This window comes from Lepidothrix coronata, unplaced genomic scaffold (genome assembly GCF_001604755.1).
Source record: "Lepidothrix coronata isolate B3197 unplaced genomic scaffold, Lepidothrix_coronata-1.0 Scaffold125, whole genome shotgun sequence".
Classification (NCBI taxonomy): domain Eukaryota; kingdom Metazoa; phylum Chordata; class Aves; order Passeriformes; family Pipridae; genus Lepidothrix; species Lepidothrix coronata.
The window spans coordinates 2,103,675-2,130,801 of NW_016690305.1; the positions used below are offsets into that span (position 1 = coordinate 2,103,675).

General features: G+C 44.1%; 1 protein-coding gene across 5 annotated transcripts in view; it reads left to right on the forward strand.

Annotated features, from left to right (window-relative positions):
* Positions 1–27,127, forward strand: part of MAP3K13 (mitogen-activated protein kinase kinase kinase 13) — a 73,382-nt gene that overhangs the window by 15,870 nt on the left and 30,385 nt on the right. For 3 of the 5 annotated variants that reach the window (XM_017826303.1, XM_017826299.1, XM_017826300.1), the window contains exon 3: positions 11,754–11,899. The exons of 1 other annotated variant lie outside the window; for it this stretch is intronic. The gene's annotated coding sequence lies outside the window, so the exon portion shown is untranslated. Of the gene's footprint in view, positions 1–11,753; positions 11,900–19,742; positions 20,023–27,127 lie in introns of those variants that run through there. One more of the 5 variants, XM_017826302.1, reaches the window with a different exon arrangement.

Below are 27,127 nucleotides of genomic sequence, written 5' to 3' on the forward strand. Positions count from 1 at the left end.
ATCTTCAAGGTGATTACACTGGTGTCTTTATTTGCTCTGCCCTGTGCTGATACCAGCCCTCAGCCAACTCTGTGTTTCCAGAGTCAGGATGGGCAAAGAGGAGGCTGCAAAATGAGCTGGTGTTTCACTCCTTGCTCGTGGATGGGGGAGTATTTTACACTGAGAACCTGGGCAGCATAACTTGGTGGTGAACTTGAATAGTGGTTGGTTGTTTCAGGCATAGACTCCAGGAAATCGAAACCAGCCCTGATTTTTGGCTGATAGAAGAGTTTCAAAACGGGTGTTGTGACACAAAGCAAAGGCTTTTCTGGATGTGCTTCTCCTCTACAAATTCCTAGTACATTCATGTAGCGTGCTGTCTCTTGCAGTTAAAATGATGACCAATCTCTGGGAAGTGCCCCCTGAAAAATGCGAGGGATTTGCTTTCTCACAGTACAGAAACACTTTGCATCCCTTAAAAAATTTAATGGTGCAGTGGTATTTATATTGGACATCAGATAATACAAAGGCAAGGTCAGAGTTTGAGATGAGTGTAAAAATTCGTCCCCTTTGGTTTTGGTGGCTGGGTGTGATAGTTTAGGTTAAAACAGGCTGAGGGAGTGTTTGTGTAGCCAGCTTTTGAAAGCCAGGCTTTTCATCTCCATGCCTAAACTTGTGGAGACAATTCTGCATTTTATTAGTGTGTGATATTTACTAAGGGTTCTCTTCTTGAGTATCATAAATGTTTCTGCATATTTCTTAGAAGAATGAGGGGAAGAAAACTATCTTGCCTAAGAAATAAGTCTGTTTTAGGGTTAGACAGAAATGTAGCTTATTTGGATTTCTTGGAACAAATACTGTTAAATGAGCTTTTCTGAATTTTATTTTCACTGAAGGATTTTCATACAAAAAGTTCACATATATATATATATATGGCTATAGACATGTCCAGTAAAAATGGGCAATTTGATTAAAGCATGAATTAAGGAAGCGTTAGGATGGTTGCCTGGGGCTTCAGTATGATTTTGCAGTGCTCTGGATGGTTAATACAGAATAGACTAACTGCTAGGACAGAGAAGCCCAGAATAATTTTCCTTGTCCCAGTTAAGTCAAGAACTATTAGAGCAGTGGAAATAAGGTTTCAACGAGAGGAAGAAGGGGTGAGGGACGTGTCAGCTCTGTCTTGCTGGTGAGAGGGGAGAGGACCAGAAGTTGGAAAAGAAGAAGGGTGAGTAGCAGTAACCAGTGCAAACAGACTGATGTTGCATGTAAGTGGATTAGGAATGATTTTTCATTTTAAAAAAGGAGGGGAGGGGGCAAACTGTGAATATTTGATGTGCAGGTCAAAGGAATATGGGATTGTCCTTGACCTGCATGTTTGTCAGGAGAGGCTTCTTTGCTCTCAAGGGTAACACTTGAGCCATCAGGAGCCGTTTCTCCCCAGCCCAGTACCACCAAACTGTGCTGCACTGGCTGCACAGGAGGCCTGCCCTCACCCCATGGCTTTGCTTCCCCTGTGCTGGAGCACAGACAGCACAGCAGCTCTGGTAAACCCCTTCCACTGTCTGGCTGAAGTTTGGAGGAGTGACATCAACTACTTGGTTAGTGTACCTTTTCCACCTTCTTTCTCAAGGATATTATGTTTTCCTCTTGTCCTGTCTTGAGATATCTAATTGTGACACTGCAGTAGGAGTAACACTTCTGAGCAGCATATTCAGGGACCAGGAGGTTGCAAGGAGGGCTTGTGTGAAAGGGATCTTTAACTTTCCCACTGCAACACCCTGTGGTGGTTTACTGGGAATTACCAGTAAGCAGAATTTCTGGTCTCTTTTTGAAGTGCAACAAGACAACTGGGAGGAGTGGAAGGGTGTTGTGGTATTACACAACAGTCCCATGTGCAGCTGCATGTGTGAAGGCTGTTTGCCCAGTAGCACGACCAGTTACCATTATATTTTTGGCTGTTAGCCTTCTAGTCCAAGGCAACAATCAATAAACTACCTGTTAGAAGAAATGAGTTCTTTGCTAAAGGGAAGAGATTCTGCTCTTCTCTTCTTTGCAAGGAGCAAACTCAGCATTGTGCTGGAGGATTGATCTGCAGGAGTAATTTCTGATAGTGCTGTACCTTTATTCTTTTATCAGCAGCCTGGCTTCAGAAACCACCATACCTCATTCCATTGTTCCCTTTGCCAAGTGCGTTTTGAATGCAGTAGTCCTGAGCAGCTCCCTGTCCTACCCTTCAACCATCTTTGGGATGACCAGTCATGCTCTCAGCAGCACAAGAAGATGGACCAATGTGTTTAGGCTTGCAGAAAGTATTCCAAGTCCTGGGGAACAGACTTTTACTGTCTGTTCCCTCATTCTGAACTGATGATCTGTCTGGAGCAAGAGAACTGTTCTCACACTTGGGTAAAAATACGATCCCTTCTCTTGCTCTCCCTGGTCTGTATTTTTCAGCATCAGAGTTAGTTTTGATGGTTGTCAGATAAAAGTACAGATGTCCCTGTGTAGCTGGGATGCATTATCTGTTCAACACATTTGCTTTTGAACTATTGAGAGCAATGAGCCTGTGCCTGATGCCTCCCCACGGAGCACATGGGAAGGAAGAAGTGTGATCAACCTGTTTGTGACACAGAGGAGGATACAAGGCAAACCCAAAGGGGAGGCAAAGGGAGCATTAAGTGTACTTTTCTTCTCAGCGAGCTCTTATATGCCAAAGGAAATTGTCCTTTATGTTGTCTCAGATGATTATATTCACAAAATCCAACCTAGAAAAATCCTACCTGTGTTAGACACTGATCATCTACAGTCAGACTCTTATTTTGTGCCTTTCTCTTGATTACCTTTGTTACCTTGGGCTCTTGGCAGAAGCAAAAAGCCACATCATTCTGATTGCTTCATGTTCCCAAGATGTTTTTTGAGAGAAAATGTTTCCTGAGCTTTGTTCAACCTCTGAAGTACAATTTGGTCTTTCTGGGAATCGTGTGAAATCAAGTGACTGCCTGGAGCAAGAGAATATGTACTGAAGCTGCAATAGCAAAGACCTTGATGTCAATGGCCACCTGCTACTTCTCTCCATCCCTTTAGCCTTAAGTTTACCAGGTTATAAATTCATTTTAGCTTCCTACAGAATGGCTGGCAGGTCCTGAGCAGATGAACTGGGCAGTTTCTCAGGGATTAGTTCATATTTATATCCCAGTCAGAACTTTCCTCCTGCAGAAACCTGGTATAGTCTTCACAAAACGTACCAAGTTGTCTTTCTGCCTCCTTTCTGGATGCTCCTTTTACTATTTTCTTGGTCTTCCTGGTGTCAGTCAACAAAGGCATGTCAGCACATAGCTTTGACCTTCAGGTTTGCAGCCCAGCTTGCACAGACACCTGGTAGGAGTAGAAAATATTGTACCACAGTAGAACTTCAATAATTGTCTTTTTTTACCCCCAGGCCCTAGTTTATTGATCAGCCTCTGTAAAGAATTTCTTATGAAAAACTTAATTGAATTCCTGGACACTTTCTGGTTGAAGAAAATGGGGAAAGATATCTGACAGTCTGTATTGATGTGGCTGAACTTCACACACACAGAGAACATTGATTAACCTATGTTTTCTGTTCATGGTGCATGTTTTATTTACTGTGCTCAGTCAGAAATGCATTTCTAGTGAGCTGGGATTGTATTTATGGAGTGAACTATATTGGTGTCGTAAAACTGATGGAAAAATCTTGGACCACTGTGCCCATGCAGGTCTGCAGGCCTGTGATCCTCTTCTGGTGTTCTGGTCACGTACTCTTGGGTGGCATTTCCTCACCCTTCAATGTGCAGCATAAAGGACAGAGCACCTCCTCAGTCATTTTGCTTTTAAGCAGCTTTAATAGTTAAGTTTAGTAGAGCTGTTGTAAATTTTTTTTTCATTTTCAGCCTATTTTCTTCAGCCTAAACACATATGCTGTGGCCCCACTGATGCCCTGTGGGATCAGGTGTTGCTGTATGTGCAAGGTGCCATCATTTTTTTGTTTGGTTTGTTTTGTCTGCTGTTTGGCACAAGAGAGACTCCCCTGGCCCCCAACTGCTGCCAGCAATTACAGACAGGTGCCTGTCCCCAGTGGGAATAAATGTTTCCAGCCAATATTTACAGCTGGTTCTGTCCTGAAAGAACAGAATTTTGGCTCTCCAGTGAGAAGGTGTAAAATACAGCTCTAGAGGTGGCTGGAAGCTTCACTGGTTGCCCTTGTAATGCTGCAGAAGGTTTTGCATGGCAATGACTGAAGCTACTGAATGTGTCTGTGCTTTCTTCTGAGGCAGAGGGTCCTGGTCTGGGGGGTGACCATATCACTGTGGCCCTGGTAAGGAGAGACCCCCCTGGCACAAAGCATTGCTATGGCTGAGTCTTCTGGAGGTGTTTTGTGAGTCTGTCCATGAGCTGCTTCCTCGGAGATTTCTCCCTTCTGCAGCCTTGGGATGAGTATGAGGTCACCAGCCAGTGTTTGATAAGAGATGGGGCCGTTTCACTTATTCACTGCCATCTATCTTGTATATTCAGAGTAAGAGAGAGGTTTTTCATCAGGAAAAATAGCATGGTTGTGTCACAGGAGATTGCAGTTACAGTAGAATCATATCATAATGTGTCAGTGTAAATATTTAATGTTTTCTGTCATTTGAGTAGCAGGGCACACCAGCATTTTTGTTGTAATCTGTATCTTTTTAATGCTGGATTTGGCTTCTTTCTCCAGAGGCCTGCAAAGGTCACTGCTCTGCAAGGAGAAATGCCAGGACATCAGCTTTTGGGAAGCTGAAAATTCAGAGCAGCCAGCAGGGAGAATTGAGGTCCTGCTTTATGAGAGGTGATGCCTTCACGTGTCAGGTGTACGTGGAAGAGCCCAAGGTGCTGTCCTGGCTTTGCAAGTTTGTTCCCAGCAGCAAATTGCAGTGAAAAAGAGGCTTCTGCTGTGTCTGTACTTGCAACATGTAGTTGTGTCCTTGTAGGTTAATTGAGGCTTTGCTGTGGGTTTCTGTTTCTTCTTAATTTTTTTTTTGTTTTTTACTACTCAGAGAAGAAAACTACTTGTTGGAATTGCATCTCATGGTCACAGTCACAAATGCACTCCCAGCCTTGAGGAGAGTGCAAAACATGAGAATACTGGTGTATGTGTTCTTAAATCTGTTAATGCTTTTAAAAAAGAAAACCTATACTCATGGATGACCTACATTTGTTGTGTGGAGGTTTTCCAGAGGCTGGACAAGATTTCAGGAGCTCTGTAGCACTTGTCATGTGCTATTTCCTATTTACCAGGGTGTTCAGCTGGATGAGGTTCTGCTGGGAGTGAGGAAGGCTAGGCCAGGGGCTTTCCTGCTCTTATTCCATGCTTGTCCATTCAGTACTCAGGGAGAGCTGGCTTTGGGATAAGTGACATAATTCCAATAAAACAGTTGTGCTGCTGGGGTAGAATCTGTGTCTAATTGAACCTTTGTGCTTGATTTTAGGGAAGCCACACTTTAGGATTGCAGGCTGGGAAGAAGACTAGATATGCTGGTGGAGACAACAGAGGAGTTGTATGAGTTTCAGCAAGTGGATATGGAAGCAGGAAAGAGAGTGAAGTGTGTATTTATATATTTATATATATAAAGAAAGGAAATAGGCTCCTCTCTGAAGGTGGAGGGGAAAGAAGCAGATGATGGGGATCAGGTGGCAGTTTGAGGGATGTAAAGAGCAGGAAAGGGAAGAAAAATGGAGATGGAAATCTCATAAAGGTCATGGAATGCATTAATTTCTCTTTCACTCTTCTTCCATTTTAGGCAGGAAGAAACACTAATTATCAACTTTTCTTCCCTCACAGATTCATTTAACCCCTCTGAGCTTACTCTTTACAGTGGGATGGGAATAACTGAAGGAAACGATGGGGAAAGAGTGATCCTTACTGATGGGTTTTATTTGCAAGGGGAACAGCACAGAGAGAAAATCAGCCCTTCTTTTAGGGGCAATGTTGCAAGAGGAACAGTTCCAGGCAGGTCCTTTTTCTGCTCCCAGGGCTCTGGGGATCCATTTCTCCAGTGTTTCCACGTGCATCTTCGTTCTGTGGTTCTCCAGTTTCACAGTTTCCTTAGCAGGCAGCATCAGAGATCTGCAGCCCTTGCTGTTCCCTCACGTGGGGTGCAGTAGCTCTGTTATCCCCAGTGCTGTGCTGGACTGTCAAAGCTGTGAAATCAAGGTCTGGGAATGCTCCATAGTCTGCTCACCCTCGTGCTGCTGCTCTGTGCAGGAGTGGAGGGAGGGATGGGCAGGTTGCTGGCTCGTGCACGTTGCATCTGTAATGCCAGGTATAAAAACCTCCCTGCTCTTTTTCCCCTATTTTATATTTATACTTACGTTTTCACTCTGTGTCATTTAGAAATCAAAGCAGGAGTGTGCAGTTCAGCAGCAGCAGTAGAACTGTGCTTACTACTAATCTGCTGCTTTGCTCAAATTAAACATTTATGGGGCCAGAGACTCCTCACTGCTCCATCTTTCAGCCTCCTACACTGTGATGATTTTTTTTTGCTTTGTGTTTGACACAGCTCCTGCTAGAAATACAGTGAAATTAAATTATCCTCCATTGGCTTCTCTCCCTTCCAGCCCATCTTTGTTTGTCCAGTTTGTTTTTATCTTGACTGTAGCATATGGGGAGCAGCTGTTGGTGTAAGTAATGCTTTATATTCCCTATGAGTTGGAAGGTTTCACCCCAGTCAGGTGGGCAGAGACCTGCCCTCAGTTATTGGTACCGTTTCTGTTCTCCGGGGTCTATTCCAAGGTGGTGTGACTGGGTAGGAGCTCCTCACTCCTCAAACCAGGTATCCCAGTGCTGCAGCACGTGTCCTACTGATGCTTTGGGCTGTGTTGGCTGACTTGGTCTCCACTGAGAGCAGTTGGATACCTTCCAAGACCTGGATCTTATCTGCTCCTCTGTGGCCTGAGGCCTAGAGTAAAACCTGGGCAAGAGTTCTGCTTCTTGGGCACACTGGAGTGAAGATAATTTCTGCAGAAAACAGTTGTTTCTGAGCCTATTCAGAGACTTTAATGGGGCCTAATGCTCAGTCTTCTCTGCCAGAGCATGGTCTACTTCTTTGATGTAACTTTTCTAGCTTAAAGCAGTGCTACATGGATGCTGAAAGCCCACGCTCCTAAAATAGATCGAGTAGAACAAGCACTTCAGTGCTGACTCCTCTTCAGGAGGAGAGGAGAGAGAAGGTAACAAAGAGCAGATGGCAGGTATTAGTCATATCACCTAATTTATCTGAACACCTCAGACACCATCACACAAAGGTGGTGCAGGAACCCAGAGGGAAGGGATCCTCCTAACAGACCAGACTGGATGTTGCACAGGATACACAGGCAGAGGGGGCCTGAGGAAAGGAGGGGGTTTGCAGCCAAATGCTAAACCAAGAAGAGTATGTTCACACAGAGCTGTGGCCAGAGCTACTTTTACTTGCCCAGTTTTCCAAGCCATTCCCTCATGATTGACAAGCCCTCGGAGCATCACTCCTTGGAGCTCCCTTGCTCGTAGTGCAGTTCCCTCTGCAAAATGAGTAGAACAAAGGTCCAGCACTCCAGAAATAACTGAATTCCTCCAATTTCAATCAGCTGGAATGGCCTTATTCTAACTCTTACTGTAATAAATGCAGCACAGAAGCTGCTTGCTGTTTTCACACAGTATCTAAGTGGCCAGTGTGCACCTTGCAGTCGAGTTGGGCTGGCTCAGCATCCCCTCCCTGCTCCAGGTCTCTGGCCCTGGCCCAGCTGGCAGTGGGCTCTTGGGGGGCCCCTGAGATGCTCCTGCCTGCTGGTGTGCTGGGAACACAGTGTGTAAATGCAACATAAAATCTGTTCAGTCCTTTTTACATCAGTGGCTTCCAGCAAACTTGACACCACGGAGCAAGTAGGGCACTGAAGGACCTGCAGAGGTGGCTGGGGAAGTGCTCGAGTTGCATTGTTTGTGTAATTACTTGCTTCAGACCCAGCCTGGCCAAAGGGCAGCTGTGGGCACGTTGGAGGGTGGGAAGGTACAAATGTGGGCCCTTGACTTCCCTGTGCAGAGACTGGGCCCTCAGGAATCACAGCATTGGTGTGATCTCCCTGCAGAATGGCTCTGTCTTGATTTTTATTTTTTTCCCCGTTTGTTTTGGGGTTTTGTTGGTTTTGCTGTTCTAAATTTTCAGCAGCAGAGGCTGAATGTGTGGCCTCCTCCTTTTTCTCCTCTTTTGTTTCAACTTTTTGGCAATAATTTCTAAAGAGCTGCTCTGCTGGAGTTACTCCCATCATTTTTCACACTTCTGCTCAGCCCCCTGCAGAAGCCAAGCACCCCACGGGCCTCTGAATTACAAATACCACTTTGGTGGCACCCTGGATCTTTGGGCTTCAGCTTTTGCCAAACACCTAATGAACGTCTGAAGCGAGTAAAACACCTCTTCTGTGAGCTCTGCTGATACATAAGGGGTTAAACTAAGCTCTGTTTGTTAATGTTGATGCTTTAAATTGTGCCAGAACGTTTGAAAACGCTGAGCGGACAGGGCAGTAAACACCGTTAAACGACAATACTGTTCAATATTTGCTGTTAATTGAGAGAGGCAGCAGCTGCTGGTATGCAGCTCCAGCCAGGATGAATTAGTAATGAGTCTGTAACTCTGGGGTTTTTTTCCTGGTTTAAGGTTGCATCAGCCCTTTACAGTTCAGTGACATGCTTGGGATAGAAATAAAAATCATAGCAAGCCCTAAATGAAGATTTTGTTTTGTTTTTGTTTTCCAGTGAGTTGTCATGGAGCTGTGGTGTCAGTGATAAATTTGGCAGCAGTGATAAAACTGCCTTGTGTTTAAGGACCAAACTTAAAGATTTTGGGTTAGCTTTTCCATCCTGTGTGGCAGCCAGTGGGAATGCAGCAGGCAAAGCAAGCTCCTCCTTTGCAAGAAAGCACTTTTGTTGGATTCTCACTGGCTTCCAGAGACATTTTCAGTTAAACCAGGAGTTCTGGTTAAAGTTTCCTTGCTGGCACTGCTGCAGGTCGTGGTGTGAGAGAGTTCTGCCCCTCACTGAAGGGTGGCAGCAGGAAACACTAATCCAACGTTTCCCTTGTCCTTTCCATGCACTCTTGCCATGCACGTGTGTTGAGTTTAACCTTTGAAAACTTGCTGATAAACTGTTAATCAGCCACCAGATAAAATAACAAACCCTCCCACCTTGCTGGGTTGGGGTAGGGACTTCCCAAGGCTTCAGGAACATCATTAATCCGGAGCAGGCAGGCTGGGGGCAAAGTTTCCTCTCAGAAGAAACCAGCCACAGCCCCTTTCATGCTGTTTGTGCAACCCTCCCTGTGAGTCTTTATTTTGCACAAAACATTGTATTTTGAGCTCTGGATGTGATTGTGAGAGTGCAAGCCCCTGTTCTGGTGGTTATTAGCAGATCTGAAGTGGGGCACAGGAAATGAAATTCCAGCTCCGTGGAAAACAATGCCAACAGCCCTATTGATTTCAGCACAGCTCGGCTTTCGCCGCAAGTAGAAGAATTTTGAGGCAAATAATGTTTTGTTTGTTCAGTTCTTTAGACAAAAATCCATCTGCAGGGGTTAGTGCTTGAATCCAAATACTCACAGTTCTGCTGGTATTTGGGTAGGACGAGAAACAGGCGATTGAAAGAATTCCTTGGGTCCAGGTTGATTATGTTAAAGAGGAAAAGAAATCCCAGCAGCCAGTGGTGTTTGTAACCCCGTTCCCAGCGGTGTGACTTCTGTGTCACACACCTGTGGGGGTTGTGTTTGTTCTCAGTAGCACTTTTTACCCAGTAAGTGTTTTTGTGCATTCTTAGGAGCTGGAAGCTGCCACACACCCTGCTGGCTCCTGGATTGGATTATGGGTGCAGGGAATCTTCCAGGCTGGATGTGGGAAGCAAGTGTTAAAAGCCAAGAGAATGCTGTAGAAGGTGGTGGTAAATGGAAGTGCAGCAAGAGCTGAACTCATCTGCTGATAAAAGTCCTTCAGCCCCAGAAGTCCCTTCCTGTTTAGGGCACTGACCATTCCCACCTTGGCTGCCAGTTATCAACTGATGCTTTAAAATCTGTCCTTAAAAGCTCTATTTTTTTCTTGTGAAATTCAGTAATATATTCCAGTGGCATTCAGCCAACTTTGGGCATCTGGTGTCTCATGTTTTATGTGCTGTTGTCTATATATATATATGAACTGTGTTTAAAGGAATAATATAATCAAATACATTTTTTCCTTTTTTTTTTTTTATTTTTTCCAAGTCTGTTTCATCTGTAGTATTGCTTACAATGCTTACATTGCTCACAATATTTGTTTTATTTAAGCAAGAAGATAAACCTTGTGTTTACAGGCACTGTTCCTGTCATAAAATAGTGGTAAAAATTGTAATCACTGGCTTTTGGGGCTTTTTAAAATTGATTTAGTAGAACTATGTAATTTTCATGTAAACAAAGGCAGATATTTACATTTTTATTATATAAAAAAAATAAACTCTAAAGTTAGGCTAATAAAGCTCTTAAAATACGTCTGTGTTTGCTCTGGGTTTTATTTGGAAATTATTCTGTAATTAAAATGGTTAATACAAGGCTGGTACAGGGCAAATTGGTTCTTTCCTGTGGAATAATATTGCTACATCCTCATCCTCCTGCTGCCCAAATAGAGCCTCTGCATGTAGCCTAACCTGGACCTCACAGACTTTTACCTCTTGGGAATGTGGAACTACCTGTCCTGTTTTCATGGCAAACTAGAAGAGGATAAGGAGAGCCTTAATACAGCGCTAAAAGGAAGTGGCAGTGGTGACAAGATGAGTGTTTTTCTCAAATACAAATGGCTCTTGCTCCTACTTCTCCAAAGAATTAGAATAACTAAGCTTCTAAAATGTGGGGAATGGCCTCGAGAGCAGCTCAGCTGTGGTGCAGAACATGAGGCAGGTGGTGCCTGTTTCTGCAAGGCCACGTGGATTTTGTTGTCTAAAGTCTCTTAATTCTGGCAAGACACTGGTGCTGGTATTTCTGAATCCCTTCCTCAGTGCTGCAGTAACCTGGTTGTGTCTGATGATGGATACAAGGAAAACAACGTGTGTGGGTAGGGATAATCTCTTTTAAGACCAGTGAGTTTAGTGTTTGCAATAAAGTTCTGTAATTTCAAGGTGTTGATTAATTTTATGAGGAGCTGGGCTAAGTCTTGCAGCCTGTTAGATTTGTGTGGGGTGGGAAGAAGATGCAGTAGGGTCAGGATTGGAAATCTCAGTATTTGTTGCCTCTCTCCTTGCCTGTTTCTGGTAGTACCAGGAATAATGGTGTTCTGAGTTGTATATATGTAGGAGGGCTGTAAAAAGTTATGCTTTTCCTAAAATTTGCTTAAAATTAGTAAAACAAATAACTTGGAGTTTAGGTATGAAATTAAGTGTAAAATATCATTAATAGATTACCTCAAAGTATGTTATTTTAAAGGCTAATCCCATCCTGATGTAATTTTGTAATGTGGAAAGCTCTGAGCTCTTTTACTGGAGCTGCTTGCTTAATTTAGATTAAAATTGTACCATAAAAGGATTATAGAGTGTGGGCCTGTGCTAAGAAAGGATGTACTAAATATGTCGAGGTATCTTTCTACTCCCAGCTTCTTTTTGAGAGTGCATACTAAAATTTGGATGTGTTCTGCTGCCTTGCAACGTGCCACGTAACATCACGATGTGCTGAGGGGATGTTTTGGGTCGGTCTTGGGAGCATTCTTTAAATACGTTCCAGCAGGATTCTGAGCTTTCTTGTTCTTTCTAGAGAGAAGAATTCAGTGCTGGACTGCCCTGAACACTCCCCACGGTGCAGCTTCAGGGAACAGCTTGGTTTATCTGACGTGAAGAGGAGGCACATGTGCAGTGAGCCGGGAGGACATGGGCTTTCAGTGCACCTGCAGCAATGATCAGGTACTGGCAGTTGTTATTTAACCCCAGTAACTGGTCAGGAACTCAAGGGCGTGAAACAATGACGTGCTCACTCCTGCAGTTGTCTGAAATCTTAAATGTGCTTTGCTTTTAGGAGCGAGGCGAGTTCACCTCCTGGTTTTGTGTTGTGTCCAGAGCCCTTTCCCTGCTGGGTTTGCTCACCTGCAGGCACCTCGTGGAATCCAGCTCCCATGGGAGGGAATAGGAAAGGACAAGTGCCAGAGGGGGGTTTGCATAGGCTGAGGTGAAGGTAATCTTAGTGTTTAAACTTTTCAAGTGTGACTTGGACTCTGATAGCGTTTGAATCTCTTTGGGTGTATTGAGGGGATAAAGTTTAGGTATTTTTCGTTGTTGGAAGTACTTTTTCGTGGTGTTTCCTTGGTGATTGGCTGGAGAATGCGGATTTTTCAGAGGAATCCAGGCTGTTGTAGCTGGAGTAGAGACACCAGTGAAGTTCCAGAAAATGCAGAGATTTGTGGTCTGCTTTGAGATCTGAGCAGGTTATAGATTTAATAATGGGAGAAGGATTAGGGTTGGGGTCTTTAAGATGGCTTTCGGTCTATAAGTGTCCTGTTCTTCCCTTCTGTCCTCAAAGTGAGTCTTTATGGTCTGTTGCCACTTTTGAAATGTGATGTAAATGGCAGGAGGTTTCTTTTTGTCTCGTGTTCTCTTATCTTCTAATGCATCTGTGTGAACCTGAGATAATTTTGTAATATACATTGCCTTTGATGTTAGCATGATGCTTACTGTGGTTTGGATATTGCTGTTTCCAAGAATATTTCATCTGTTGATTGTGTCGTATACAAAATTTTTTTTAGCTTATCTATTTTATGTATTAAAAATTAAATGGTAAAACTTGTGTGCTAGCAAACTGCATATAGCAATGTGAAGAACTGAAAAGGAGCAAATTCTGTAAAAATTCTCTAATCCTTCTAACTAAGGTTAGGAGAATAAAAAATAGTTTCTTGTTTTCTTTGTAGATGCGAGCTGGAAAATCATTTATTCTTGTCTGTAACTAAAATGATCTGCAGTTTTCTTCAGTTAGGGAGTGGATATGTGTAATGCAAGGAAACAGTTGTTTCACTCGGGGAGACTGAAAATGGTTTTATTCTACACATTCTCTTTACGTTTGTGTGATTTGTGTGATCTTTGTCGTACGGAGAAGCTTCGTGCAGAGAAAGCTGCAGAGATGTAATTTTAGGATGTGCCTGAGCCACCTCTGAGTGGGATTGCAGGAAGATGTGAGATGGAGCTACATTTTGGGATTCATTTCTTAATATAAAAGCTGTCAATTTTTACCCATTCTATGAGGAGTGGTGGGTGCTGGAGAGGCAGAGCATCCATATATTTAGACTCTGGCTGTCTCTCGTTGCGAGTTATAATTAAGGTGAAGTATTTTGCTGAAGAAGTAAATTCTCCCTTGATTTGAACCTGGTTTCATCTCGGTGAAAGCAATTAGTCGCCTGAACCACCCTGTCCTTGCTTCATCAATGACAATTCATCAGTTGCTTCATCAACATTGCTGCTTCTAATTTATCTGATGCTTGTGGTTAATAGACAAGGCACTCTATATGGGAGTGCTCTGTGCATGGGAGGAGTGGATAGAGGAGGCTTGAAGATAGAAGGGCTGGCCCTAAGGGGGACTGTGACATTTATAGAGGACTGGGGGTTATAAAACACTGCTGTGAAGCCCCGGAAGGGTCCCAGGGTAAGGTTTCAGCTGATGTGGTTGTGAACGTGGCTCTCATTCGTTCTGTCTCAGCCACGACTTGAATTCACTGATGTGGTGCTGATTTTCCCCTGGATGGGCAAATCCTGTGCAACCCAAAGCTGGTGGTTGGAGCTGTAGTATCAGGACATTGGCTGAGTTTTATGTGCCCTTTTGGTTGTCCCTTAAGGTCGGCTCTGTGACTTAAATCAGAGAGTATTTGGTGTGGTGGGGGCTTTGTGGTGCCTTCTCCATCATATGCTGCATTGCCCAGCACTGTGCTTGAAAACAAGGATCAAACCCCACTGCTGACGAGTTTAGTGTTCTCAACCCCAATATTCTGCTAATCATGACTGTTACTGTTTCAAGTGCTGTCATAACTCCTCATGAGGTGAGTGATTCTGCATCGTGATACCTCAGACAGACCAAGAGGGCTCCTCCACGGTCTGCAGGGGAGCAGAGGGGGAGCAGGAGTCTCTTGGGAGAGAGGGGAGAAAAAGCAGTGAGCTCTGAAGCCAAACCTACTGGAGGCTTCATGAATGATGTGAGTCTGGGAGGGAGATGCTGAGCAGGTTTTGTTTGCCTTGAGAATATTTACATAGGGTTGATCCACTGTTCCTGAAGGAGCTCTATCACAGTGCTACAGAGAAAACTTAGTGCTTAATATAGAGCCTTAGTCTGGTAGTCTCTTGACCTATAAATGCTTGAATTTTGCTGTCTTAATGGGCTTTCAGCAGTTTTTGGAGTTTTTTGGTACAAATCCGAATAATATTCCTTGGAGAGGTTGTGTAACGGTAACAGGGATGGAAAGATTTAATTTGGTGAGACCTTGTACTGCAAAAGATCAGAAGAATTTTTTAGCTTCTGCTCTTGCTACAAAGACTTCAGTGCTTGGATATCTTCACAGAAGAGGCCTGAGAGGTTCCAAAAGTTCATCTTGACCTTTTGCATCAAGGCATCATCAGTATTGCTGGACAGTTTTTGAGATGATTTTTTGCCCTTTACCTCCTAATAGAGGAGGCAGCTCGAGTTCTTTAGGCTGGTGCTTCACTATTTACCACTTAGAAAAGTTCTTCTTGTGGCCTAAGGAAATTTTTCTTGTTGCAGTTTGAGTCCATTACTTTTCTTACTCACTGTCGACGTGGAGAATAAGTTCCCTCTTTCTTTGCAGAAACCATTTCTATATTTAATGGAAATATATCATATCTCTTCTCTTTTTGCTCTGTTCAGACTGAGCCACCTCAGTGAGTTACCTCACTCATCCCTCATAGCTCACCCAACTACTTGTCTGTCCTTTTTTTTCAGTTCTGGTGTGGTTTCTCTCTTTCCTGACAAGCCTGACCCAAAAATGGACTTCACCAGAGGCTTCATCAAATCTGAGAGGATCAGGAATTTGTGCTCCTGTCAATGGACAGAAGTTGCCTTGTTTGTGACAACTGGATATTTATAATTTGTTCTCAAACTGTGATCCTCTCCATCCCCAGCCCTTATCTACTGCACAGCTGCTCCAAGTTGTTTCTATATTTATGCAGGTGATTTCTTTTTTTTTTTTTTTTTCCTCTGAACAACACTTGACCTTGGGGAATTGAGCTGCATTTTTTAATCACTTCTTCAGTTTCATTAATTCCTCTCTGCAAAGGCTCCCCATTTGTGTGCCTTTTTATGGGAATAACATAAATTATAGGACTTCTCTTTCCACATGCTGCTGAGGTTTTGTTGTCAGGTCTCACTGCTTTTGCAGGCTCCCCACCTGGAAGTGGAATGGTGACGTTGGCTCAGTTGGCTTTACAAGTGTCCCTTATAGCTGCTATTTATATATACTTATTTTTAAAGTTTTTTTTTCAGTGTTTCTCACTGCTGGCAACTCTATTAGAGTTAATTATTGTTATGGAAGGCTTGATTTCAGCATGTTCTCTGAGAGGAATATTATTTTTGTGCCTGTGTCCCTGAACAAATAGATCTGCTTTTCTCACATGGCCTCTGCTCAACTGGGCCACAGCCACTGGAAATCTGGGGAGGCTGTTGTTCACTTGCTGCATTAACTGCCCTTTCAGCAGCTTTAATGTCTCTTATGTAGCACTCTTTCCTTCCTGGTAGAGTTCCAGGACTTCTCCTTATGTCTCAGGAGCTGGGCAGTCTTCCTTTCAGAAGGTAAAAGTCTGCAAAGGTAGTTTTTTGAACTTGTCCAACCTCATGAGTGCATGTTAACACTTCAGTGATTTGTCTCTTCCCAGACTTACTGTGGTGAGGAGCCTGTGAGGCACAGCTCACCTGGAAAAATATGGGAAACCACCCAGAAACTCCTCAAAAAAAGAATCTACACCAACTTCGTGCTTAAACAACAGACCACATAATGCATTTTGTCTTGTTATTGCCTTTTAGTGTCTTTTATTTTGTTTTTAGTTCCTGGAGTGTCAGTAAAGGCAAGAGAAGGTTAAAGGAGGTTGTAGTACAGTGTTATGTGCTCCTACCCATCGTGGCTTGCAGAGCACACTCGGTCAAACACAACTGACAACAGCATGGAAGGTGGTTTTACTGTAGAGAAACCTCACTTTTGGGTAAGAGGAGTTGGTAGCACTTTGATTTGAAGAGTGTGCAGTGGTGGTACAAGTGTCAGTGAGTTTGTTTGAATTGCTTTTAAGGGAGACCCTTTTGACAAAGGGGGACTTTCCCTCAGGGTGCTGTGTGTCTGTGAGTCTGTGTCCATCTCCAGCTCTCTGCTTTCGTTTCTAGCAGACCCAGATGTCTTGCACATGCCCCACTTTGGGCTTTTTCTCCTTTCCTTTGGTCCCAGTTGATGGCTCTTGGCACTGGGCCTGCGGAATTGCAGTCCCATTCACCTGCCTTGGCAGGGAGGACTGTCCAGAGTCTCAGATTTGGGGACATTCTGAATAAAATCTTGATCTGATTCTATGATTCTGATTTTTTTTTTCCTTCTTTCCTGTCACCCACCCCACTGCTGAAGGTTAGGACACTCAGAAGAGAGGTGTTTGCCTACAGGGTTGGAAGGGTGGATCCGAGATTTCACAGATGTTGAGAACTTGACAATGAAATGCTCCTCTCACCACCTTATCTATGCCAATATTTACCCAGACTTTTGCCTGTTGGAGAATCATTTGCTGTCTCACTTCACCTGTTTGCTCATCCAGGTAGAAGTTTTTCACGGTGCTGTCCCTCTTGTTACCCCTAAGTGTGTGCAGAGTAGATTTATGAACAGCCCTGGTGCTGTGTAATTATGAAATTAACCTTTGAGTCACTGCCATCTCTCTTCTAATTTTCTGCTGTAGTCAGTGGAATGTGCCACAAGGAGTGTTAAGGATTTGCTTTGCTTCTGTGCTTCCCTGTGCCCGTTCCTGGCCAGCCCTGGAGGCAGGACACTGGGATTACTGCGCCTTTGGTCCCTCCTTCCCTGTCAAAGGTTGGTTTAGGAGTTTTACCCAAGATCACCATCAAGTTCCCAGGGCCTATAAATAACAAATGTTTGCTATTTTTGAGTATTGGCATAATACTGGTATCCTCAGTCTTGGGCAATTTTAGTCACTCGCCAGTTTATTAAAATTGAAGGTCACAGGATTGGAGAACTTGTTAAATGATTATTTTAGGACTGGGCTCAAATCAACATGATGTGCCAGCTAGAAACGTTATGCCTAGCAGATGCTGGATAACATTCCTATTAGTTATTAATTGGCTTGGAAATACTTAATTATCCTGTCTTTTTCAAATATAGAGAACAGATATTTTTTTTTAATACTTCTAGCACCCATTTCCACCAGTTTGGCCTGTTATTTATACTAGTGGTCTAGTTACTTGGTTGCCCTTTCAGAAATCCTGTTGCCTCTCAGCTTTTCACTGGCAGTTGTGTGGTCCCTTATGAACTTTGGATTTTTAGTGTGTTCTACCTTTATTGTATTTGGTACTTTTTTTTTTTTTCTATTTTCACATTAATACTGAACTAAATTTATGCATAAAATCGTATTCAGGCATCTTCCCAGAGTTCCCTGCTTTTGCCAGTGTTTTTGTCTCAGAAGGAGGAAAATTATTTTTCTTTCTAATATTGATCAACTTACTTACTAGTGGTGCATCAAAAGAGCTGTGCAATGTGTACTATGAAAATACCCTACTCGTTGCAACCCAACATAATTTTGGGGACATTTTAGGTTGCTTTTTCTATTTCACAATGAGATAAGGTAGTTATCTCACTTAAATTCAGGACCTTTGTGCTTGAAAATTTTAGTCTGAGCTCTTGAGACATAGATGAAATTGAGTGTTGGGGTGCTGAACCAAACCACCACAGAGAATAAAATCTGAAATTTTATGTGCAAGCTGCTTTCTTCCCCTGGAGTCTTCCTGGGGTTTTGTTCCCACTTATTTTCCCTGCTGTTTTTTTTTTTTTTTTAATGTCACTGCAATTAACCCTTGGAAACCTCTGAAAATTATTTTCCTTTCTATTTTTATTCTGACTTTTCTCATTCTGTAGTGGTATTTCTCTTCCTTTTCTTCCACTTCTTGCATGTGCTACTGTGCTCCCCTTTCCAGTTCCTGAATTTATCCCTTTTTGCTTTAGGGCACAGGAGTAAAATAACGTTTTTGGGGCTGTTTTGAAAATGCCAGGGAAGCTGTTTTTGTCCCATGGTGGTGGTGTTGGCTGAGGGCTGGGCTCCGGAGGGGGAGGGAAGGCAAGGCAGGGAGTCAAAGCAGGTGCAACTGGGATTTGAAATGGTGGCACAGAGTGATCCCTTTGGAGAAGGGACATCTCTCTCCACACCTCCCCTCCTGCTTCCCCTGGGGCACAGCAGTGCAGCTGTTGTGCTGTCTGGGTAGAAATCTGGTGCTTTGGTGACTTTTAAATCTTAGAGAGGAGATATTTCTTCGGCGAAAGTTACCTGGGGCTTTCTTTGATCTTGGAAGTAGCTAACAAGAAATTTGCATTCCTTTTAATTTTCTCTGGCCAACTCAACTCAGAAACCACAGTCCAGAATCCAAGCCCTTCTCCCTCCACAGGAGCTGGTGTCGGTGGTGCTGGTTCACACGAGATCAAGTAGAACAAAATCCCTGATTTCTCAACCCAGATCTGTTGTTGTTACATCCAGTCCTGGTTTATTTTGGGATGTTACCCACTTCCTATAAGGAAAGGTGGGATTCTCTCAGGCTTTCTTTTAAGATGTGCACCAGCAGAGTAAATTTTGGGACAACCCGTTATAGCATAATTGCTTCCTCCTTGCCAGGAGAAGGTGTGGTGAAAATATGGAAATCATGTGTCTTAATAATTTGGAGGCTGCAGATAGTTCAGAAGGAGTTTTAAAGTCCAAAAGGATGGATTCTGGTCAACCCTGAGACAGTGTTATTGCAGAGCTTACAGCCCAGGTTATCCTTCAAACCTTGACCTTCATTCCTGGTCGTGCTCATCCCTCCACTCCATCCCTTGTATTTCAAGGATACGAAACCAAAGCATGACTTGTGCTCTTCCCCTGTCCGGGTCTAAGTTAATCACAGCTGCTCTTGTGAAAGTTCACCAGGACTTTGCCATCAATTTGGGTGCCCTTGCACGTGGTTTGCACAACTGAGTGTATTCCATTGGCTTGGAATTGAAGCTGGAATGGGAACGGCTGGTGGGCTGGGATCCGTGGGTGCTGTGCCCACCATTCCTTATGTAGCCCCGGGTGTGAAACTCTGCCTGCTCCAATCTTTGTTTCTGAGTGTTCCCGAGTGTTGTGAGCTCGTCTGCCCGCTGCTGGGAATGTTTGACTGGAGCTGAATGCAGGATTTTGTCAGTGCTCCTATTTTTATTTTGCTGGTGCTTTTGCATCGCTAATCAAACACAAGCCCCCTATTGTTCTCCCTGCTGCCTCCTTCCAGTACGTGCTTATATTTAGTTATTTTAATAATAATACCCCGGGTTTGTAATCCTGCAAGAAGCCGGGGAGATGATAAACTCCTTTTCTGATTACCAAATCCATTTGATTCGTGCACCAGATGGCTGTTATTTGACACGCTGCTGTTCCCCAGGAGCGGCACAGACTCGGGGCTATCGGAGGATGTCCTCGCTGGTCCTCCCCCCGGGGTGGCAGCACTGATGCCATTTTCCGGGGGGCTCAGGCAGTCGGGTGCCTGGGTTTGGCTGGGATTGGCTGCCCCCCTCTCCCCTCTGCCGGTGCCCAGCCCCAGCCGGAGCCGCCGAATCTCCAACCATCCCGATTTCCATCCATTCATGAATCCGTGACGTCAGCACGCTCTGTGCTTCTTTGCAGCAGGCTGCAGGATTGTGTGGGTGGAATTTCCTTTTATTTTGCAACACTTCCTTTTTTTTTTTTATTTTTTTTTTTAAATTTTTTTTTCCCCCCCCTTCCATCTTTTTAAAACGAGAAAATGGAGCATCACGTAGGAAATCTTCATCCCTGTGAGTATCTGGAGGAAAATGTGGTTTTTGTGAGGTGTGTGGGTCTGTGTGTGTGTGTGTGTGTGTTCCATGGTCAGCGCTCCCCTTTCGCCATTTATTTCGGAAGGACAGATGGATGTTGCATTTGTGATGTGAAAGGGCTGAAAAAATGATGCTGAGAGAGGGAAGAGGAGATGTGAAACCTTAATTTATCCATCACTGCATATCAATCTGAGAGCTGGCCTGGCCTTTGCCTGTCGGTGTGATAGACATTTTTCACTTGCAATTTTGCACGTTATCTTCCTGTGCCCCCCTTTTAAAGGGGAAGGGAATGGCAGTGGAGAATGGATATAAATGGAATATGCAGGCAATGACATAAGAATTACAAGAGATAGTATGAAGAGGCAGAATTGTATTTTTTGCCTTTTAGGCAAAACTGTAATTTTTATTCCTTGTGGGCTAATAAAACAATTCTTCTGTTGTGCTACGGTGATTAATAATTTAATTTTATTTCTGAGATGAAGGAGATGTGTTTTCTTTCAATCAGCCGGGCAGGAATTTGTTCTTGTATTATTGCAAATAGCAGCCTGAGCTGTCTCTGGTGTGCTGAACACATGATTTTCACCCCTCATTTTCCTAATAAATGAGGGAGCTGGGAGTACCTTTGCAGTTAACGATACTGTTCACTGGGGCAAGATTTGTCATATTCCTGCTCACCTGAATGGGGCATGATGTCATGTTTTCTCCCAATGAAAAGAGGAGCTGCTCTTTATTTTTGTTTTGGGGGGGGTGGTTTAAGTACTGCAATAGCTTAATCATGTCAAACCACATGTCTCCCTTAAGTAAATGAAAAAAAAGGGGGTATTTTAAGTAGATCTGGAGAAAGATGACATCAGGCCCATGTGTTTGGATATACTGATTTTAGCAATAGGCAGTCTGTTCGGTAGAAGCAGCTGAGGGAATGTATTTTGATAAATAATTTTGAGGGAGAAGACATGAAAATATTTGAAATGAGGGAGGTTCAGTCGGTCTGACAGGGACATATGGGCACTTTTCCCAGTGCCTGCTCTGTGTGTAGCCACTGACACCTCGGGATACCCTAAAATGTGGAGGGTAGAGTTGTCATGGGTTGAAAAGTTTTTGTCACTGTCCTTTTTGTTGTGTCCCCAAATGTGTGCGGGTTTTGTTTCTAGAGAGAGGCAGCCCTTTGAACCTCTGGCTGTGACAGCCTTCCGCTGAGAAATACAAATAAATCCGGATTTTGATGTAGTGGGGGTTTTGTTTGTTTGTTTTGCTTTAACACCAGTTTTGTTTCCTGTCTTTGGGGCCTCCAGTGTGAGTCTTTGATCCAGAATGGTCCTGTCATTCAGATTTGTCTTTGTCCCCTGCTGCCTGATAGTTAAATTTATAGCTGGCATTCATTTTGACCCCTGTGCCTGGAATTAGCAAGTAACTTCTAGCACAGAATATATGGTGGGGACTCTCACTGCTCCTCAGCTATTTGTGAATTTGTGTTTGACCATGTTTGGGGGGTTTTTTTTGGTTGCATTTTTAACCTCCCTCTTTTGTCTGCTGTTGTAAAGATTTGGCAAGTGGCTTATCTCCAGTGGATCAGAAAATTGAGTAATGATTTGTTTGAAAATCTCTTCCTAGGTAAACCCTTTCACAATTAGTAGTTATTTAAACATGGGTCTGCTCTAAGCAGTGGCAGGATAAGAAAGATTTTACAGTATTTCCTGTTTTCTTAGGACTTTTTTTTTTTTTACAGCAAATATGGAGTGGTGAGTGATGAGACTGGAGTTGTTCCCACCTGGTACCTGTTCCAGACTGTCTGCAGTCAAGATGTGGGGAGGGGATTTAGAGTAGGGCTTCTTAAAATGGCACAGTTTTAAAGTGAAGCTTTTTTTGTATAAAATTAGGAGATCTGACGTGGCTTGTGTGAACACTTTGCTCTTCAGTTCTGGTCCCTGGGGCCAGGGCAGGCAGGGGAGGGGGCATTGAGCCTTTTAGCCAAGCTGTCACCTGAGATCCTGTATTTGGAGGAAAACAGCAGCAGGTTTACTGCTTGTGCAACTTCCAGTGAGTTCTCAGCCATAACTGACTCAAAACGAGTCAGCTGAGGGAAATGTTACCTCTGAAGCTCTCGGAGTCTGGCACTTTACCAAGCCCTGTCCAGCTTATGGGACTTTGGTTTTTATCCATTCGTGCAGGGGCTTAGGCTTTTGTAGTCTCCTGTTGTGCGACATTGCAGCAGATCATTCTCATTTCCTGGGGAGGGGGGAGTAAATATTTCACCCAAAACACAGAGTACTCAGGGTGGAATGGCAGGGTGGCAGCTGCAGCTGAAGTGCTGTGGTGGGCTGGGAGCAGCAGCTCTGTGTGTGCTTACTCCCACCCCTATAAATACTCAGTGTGTGTTTTGACCTCTGTCCTCTTTCCCTGCTTACAACTTCAGCTGAGAATTTGGTGACTGGAGGGGGTTCAAAGGCTTTAGCAACAGTTGGGTGTAGGCCAGGGGGAAGAGTAGATGTGTCTGTGTCAAGTATATGGTTGATAACCCCCTGGTGAAGCTGTGGTTGTTGGTGCTGGTTCCCCTGGAGCAGTTGGAGGGGTGCTGTGAGGGAAGGAAGGAGAAAGTCCTGGTGTGGGTGAGAGGCTGGACCTTTTCCAGCATAGTGGGCTGGAGGAATGGAGTTGTCTGTGTGGACACTGGATTCGTGCCTGGCACACTTGTCCTTTCCTGTCCCCAGCCCCATACTCTGTTACCTTCTAGAGGACACCACAGTCAGTAATGCAGCTGCACAGCTGTGACTTTTCTGCTGACACACAGAAAATTCAGCACAGATCCCCCAATGTTGGGTTATCCACTGTAGCCCATCCAGTGGGGATGCACCAGGGGCTGGGTGCCACGAGTCCTGCCAGGCCTCTGGGGCTCCTGTGTGGCTCTCTGCTCTGGGGCTGTGCTGCCTGTGTGCCCTGATGGTGTTCCCAGCCCGTGGTGGCCTCGGAGCAGGCTCACACCTTACTCTGTGTCACTAATACAGGCTTACTCCAGGCTCCTGAGCAGGGCATTGTGCCTCGGCTCTGTTGAGCAATAATCCTCTTTGCTGTGTATGGTGCTTGCTAAATACATCTGAGTACTACTGTCATTCCTCATCTGAGATCTGCCAGCTGGATTTCCAGTGTCCTTCCCCTTCCCATCAGGTCCTGGGACCTGGGACAGAGTCCGGAGCGCTGCACGTGCCCCGGGAATTTTGGTACTTCCATGGGTAGTTGTTCAGTTATTTAACACTGGGCATGAAGCACATAAGCTGTTAGTGCTGAGAAGTTCCTGTGAGTAGCTTTTACATGTCAAATGTGCTTCGCAAATATTGAATAATTCATGTCTACTATAAAAATAAAAACAAACGTGGGAGTGAGCGAATTTACCTGAGACCAGTCTGACGCCTCACGTGAGTTAAAGTGAGACTTTGATTCATTCACTGGATTCCTGAGAACAGCACTGTGATATTGATCTTCATCCTCAAAGATCTTTCAGACATGAATTAATTTTAACGCTAGTCCTTGGAGGAAAATATGATGTTTCAGTGCTGTAAGTGGGGAAAATTCCGAGGTATTGTTTGTTGGTAGGACTGGGACATTTAATGGCTTCACGTAGCAAGGTCAGCGAGGCTGTAAGGCCTCTGTGAACTCAACTTGGAGATTTTCCTGGGCTTCGTTGTTGTAAAATATTTGAATTTGAGTCCTTAAATCTGTTGTTATTTAGTCACTGTCCTTTAATGACTTTACTTTGGTTATTTAGTAATGTAATGTGGATCTTCAATGAGGTAAAAGTGCAGAATTGGGAAGGATGAACAGAAAAGGAGCAGAGCGGAGCCTGGAACCTGTGACTGGATCCTGCCATGAAAACAGCTGGAAAGACAAAAGAGAAGAGTGTAACTTAAGGTCATTTCTAAATTTTGATCTGAGACAGATTCCAGCAGTAATTCAGCCGTATAAAAGGCTAATCAGCATTTAGTCTGTCTTTGTAGCAGCTGAATGTTTGGCAATATATTGATGGGCTTGTGGTGGAGGGTATCAATGATCAGTGAGGTGTCAGAACACTGTGAAACTGCTGGTGTTCCATGTGTGCATGTAGGTCATGACATGTGGCAGCCAGAGGGAGGGGAAACAAATAGCAAATGGGTGATTAAAAGTTAAACTGATTTTTTTTGGAAGTAAGTGTGGTCCTTGGTTTGTTCCCCCTGCTCCCCAGAGGCCGGTGGCTGATAAGTTCTCCTCTCCTCCAAAGCCAAGGACCTCTGCCCAGAGCTGCCTTCCCACAGAGAAGTGCATTCCCCAAATCCTGCAGCGAATACGAGAGTCATTATGCAACATCACTTATTTCCTATGGCATCAGATTATGCAATTTCTGAGCAGAAGAATGCAAAGCCCTGGAAGAACACAGTAGCATTTTAACAGATCCAAAAATACCTTCTCCAGGATAGAGGAAGCAGTTCAGTGTGTAGTGCTGGAAATACACTGTTATGTAAGGTGCTTATTCCCCAGCCGTGCTGGGCAGGCCTGGCTGGCAGGTGGAGCAGGACATGCTCTCCCTGCCACTGGAGAGGTCTCCCTGCACACACAGGAGGTGGATGGGCCCTTTGTCTGCCTTCTTCACTAAGATGAATTTTTATTGCTTCGTGTTTTTCATCCCTTTTGCCAAAAAAAAAAAAAAAAGTGGATGCTTGATTTCTCTTTCCACATCAAGCACTGCTTCTCCACCCCCCACAAATTTGTGACTTTCTGTTGAAGAAGTTCCTAGTGAAATATTTGTCTGGTGTTTGGTGGAGACTGAAATTCCTATGCTGAGAGCCAGGGCAGACGCACACATTGCATGTGGGGATAAGATTCACCACAGTTCTTTTAAGGTGAAGTCTGCCTTGGAAATCTATTAAATTTCCTTGTAGGAGTCAAGAGCAAGTCAGAAAAGGGGATCTGGTTGACACAATCTGTTGGGATTTTGGCAGGAATACTTACCAGAGACTTTTAAAGAGACTTAAGCAGCTATAAAATAACAGGGATGCCCATCTCAAGCAAATATTTGATTAAAGTATATGAAATAAGCGTAGGGGATAAATAACACTGTTGAAACATTTTTCTCTGCTTTGGAGATTTCACTACTCAGTCTTTCCACCTGTTCTTCCTATATCCAGATCACTTAGGAATATTCTGAAGCAAGAGCATTTGGACTGTGAGGCTACCCAAGGAAGGTGCTCAGGGTAATAACCACATAGGGCAGCTGGAGGGAATATTGGAAGGCTCCAGTGAACTTGGGTGATAAAATGTCAGTTCAATTTAGTGTTGATTAAACACAATTTAATCTTAACATCTAGTACATAGGAATTAGGCTCTGACCTAGCTTTTACTGCTCAAGAATGAGATCTTAAGGTTTTAAGAAACCCGTGGAAGTTAGCTTAGCATCCTGAGGTGTGCCTAGGCATCAGATAGAATTAGAGGAATAGTTAGGAAAGCAACAAAGAACCAAAATAATCCTTGTGCCTTTGTGCATTTCTGTGGCATTCTGTCCTCACTGGGAATCTTGGCTGTGATCTGACTTTCTCAGTTTACATCCTCAACTGCCCAGAGAAGCTGTGGCTGCCCCATCCCTGGAAGTGTCCAAGGCCAGGTTGGACAGGGCTTGGAGCAACCTGGGCTAGTGGAAGGTGTCCCTGCCCCTGGCAGGGGGTGGCAGTGGATGGGCTTTAAGGTCCCTTCCAACCCAAACCATTCTGGGATTCTATAATTCTAAGGTGGTATAAGAGAAGTGGAACAGAGGTGATCAGAGATGCAGTGAGAGAGAAGGTCGAGTGGGAACTGTTATACTTGAAACAAGATGTTGGAGTGGAGGATGGAGTGTTCATAAAGTCGCAGCTGGAATTAAAGAGATAAATAGGTTCAGGTGTCACTGAAGCAGTGAACACCTGGCTGTTTGAAGAAAGGAATTAGGGAGACATGCAAGGTGCAGAGTAGCTGGTGTTGCCTTCTGCAGCCACAGAGTTAAACCACAGAACTCCCTGCCATGGCACAGTGGTTGCCAAAGTTCTGGTTAAAAAAAAAATTCCTTGATGCATTTGCACAGGAGAAATCCTATGTGGGTTATGGCAGAGGACCCCCCCTGTGTGCTGTGAGCAGGGGGGCTGGTGACACTGCTCTGGTGAGGGTTGGCTGCCTGCAGAGCCTTCCCTTGGCTTTTGGAGGCAGGAAATGGGGTAGATGAACTTGTCCTCCTGGGCTGGGGTGGTTTCTTCCTATGCTGCAGCCTAGGTGCCACTTATTTCTTCTCTGCCAGGCTCAGTTGGGATGTGTGAGGTGCCAAGCAAACCTCCAGCTGGCTCTGTGCACAGAGCCTGAATTCAGCCATTATGGATATTTCTTGGCTGGCACACCGTGCTATTTTTGTCATTGTCAGAAAGGGTTCAGACCACAGAGCTAGACAGGGTTCTCTTTCTTGCTGATACAGCCACAGACAAAAGTATATCACAACTGTAAAATCCCTTTTGCCAAAAAGGGTGCATCCCTGTTTTAGGGTAGCCTTTATTCAATATGTTCAGACTGACTTAAATCAGCATGAGGTCAAGCTTCTGCTGGGAGAACATGGACATAGCTGCCATAACAACACAGTTTTATGGCTGTGGTCTCATCTTCTTAATGCCCATGGCTGGGTTAGAATATTCTGTTAACCTTTTAGGATGGTGATGATGATAGTTGTGAGCCCCACGTTGCTCAGGTGAGGATTGTGGTGACTGCAAAAGGCAGTGGTCTTTTGTTGAGGTGGCATCCAAATAGTTACTGGAGAAAGGAACTAAAGGGTATATTCCAGTCAGGATGTGCAGAAGTAGTGTAGTGTTTATCTGACAGCCTGAAAAAACAGGGTAAAGCACAAAAAAGCCAGTGTTACAAGACCTCATTTTCCCAGATAAAGCTGCTGTTTATTGTAGAGTAAGTTTGGGCACATGCAGAAATGTGTTCGGAGGTGTTGCAGTGACAGAAAACCTCAGGTGGGTCAGATGAAGAATTTTCAACTGTTTTATCATAAACCGATTGTTTTGGCGGTGTCACAATTGTAATATTTAAAAATAAGGCT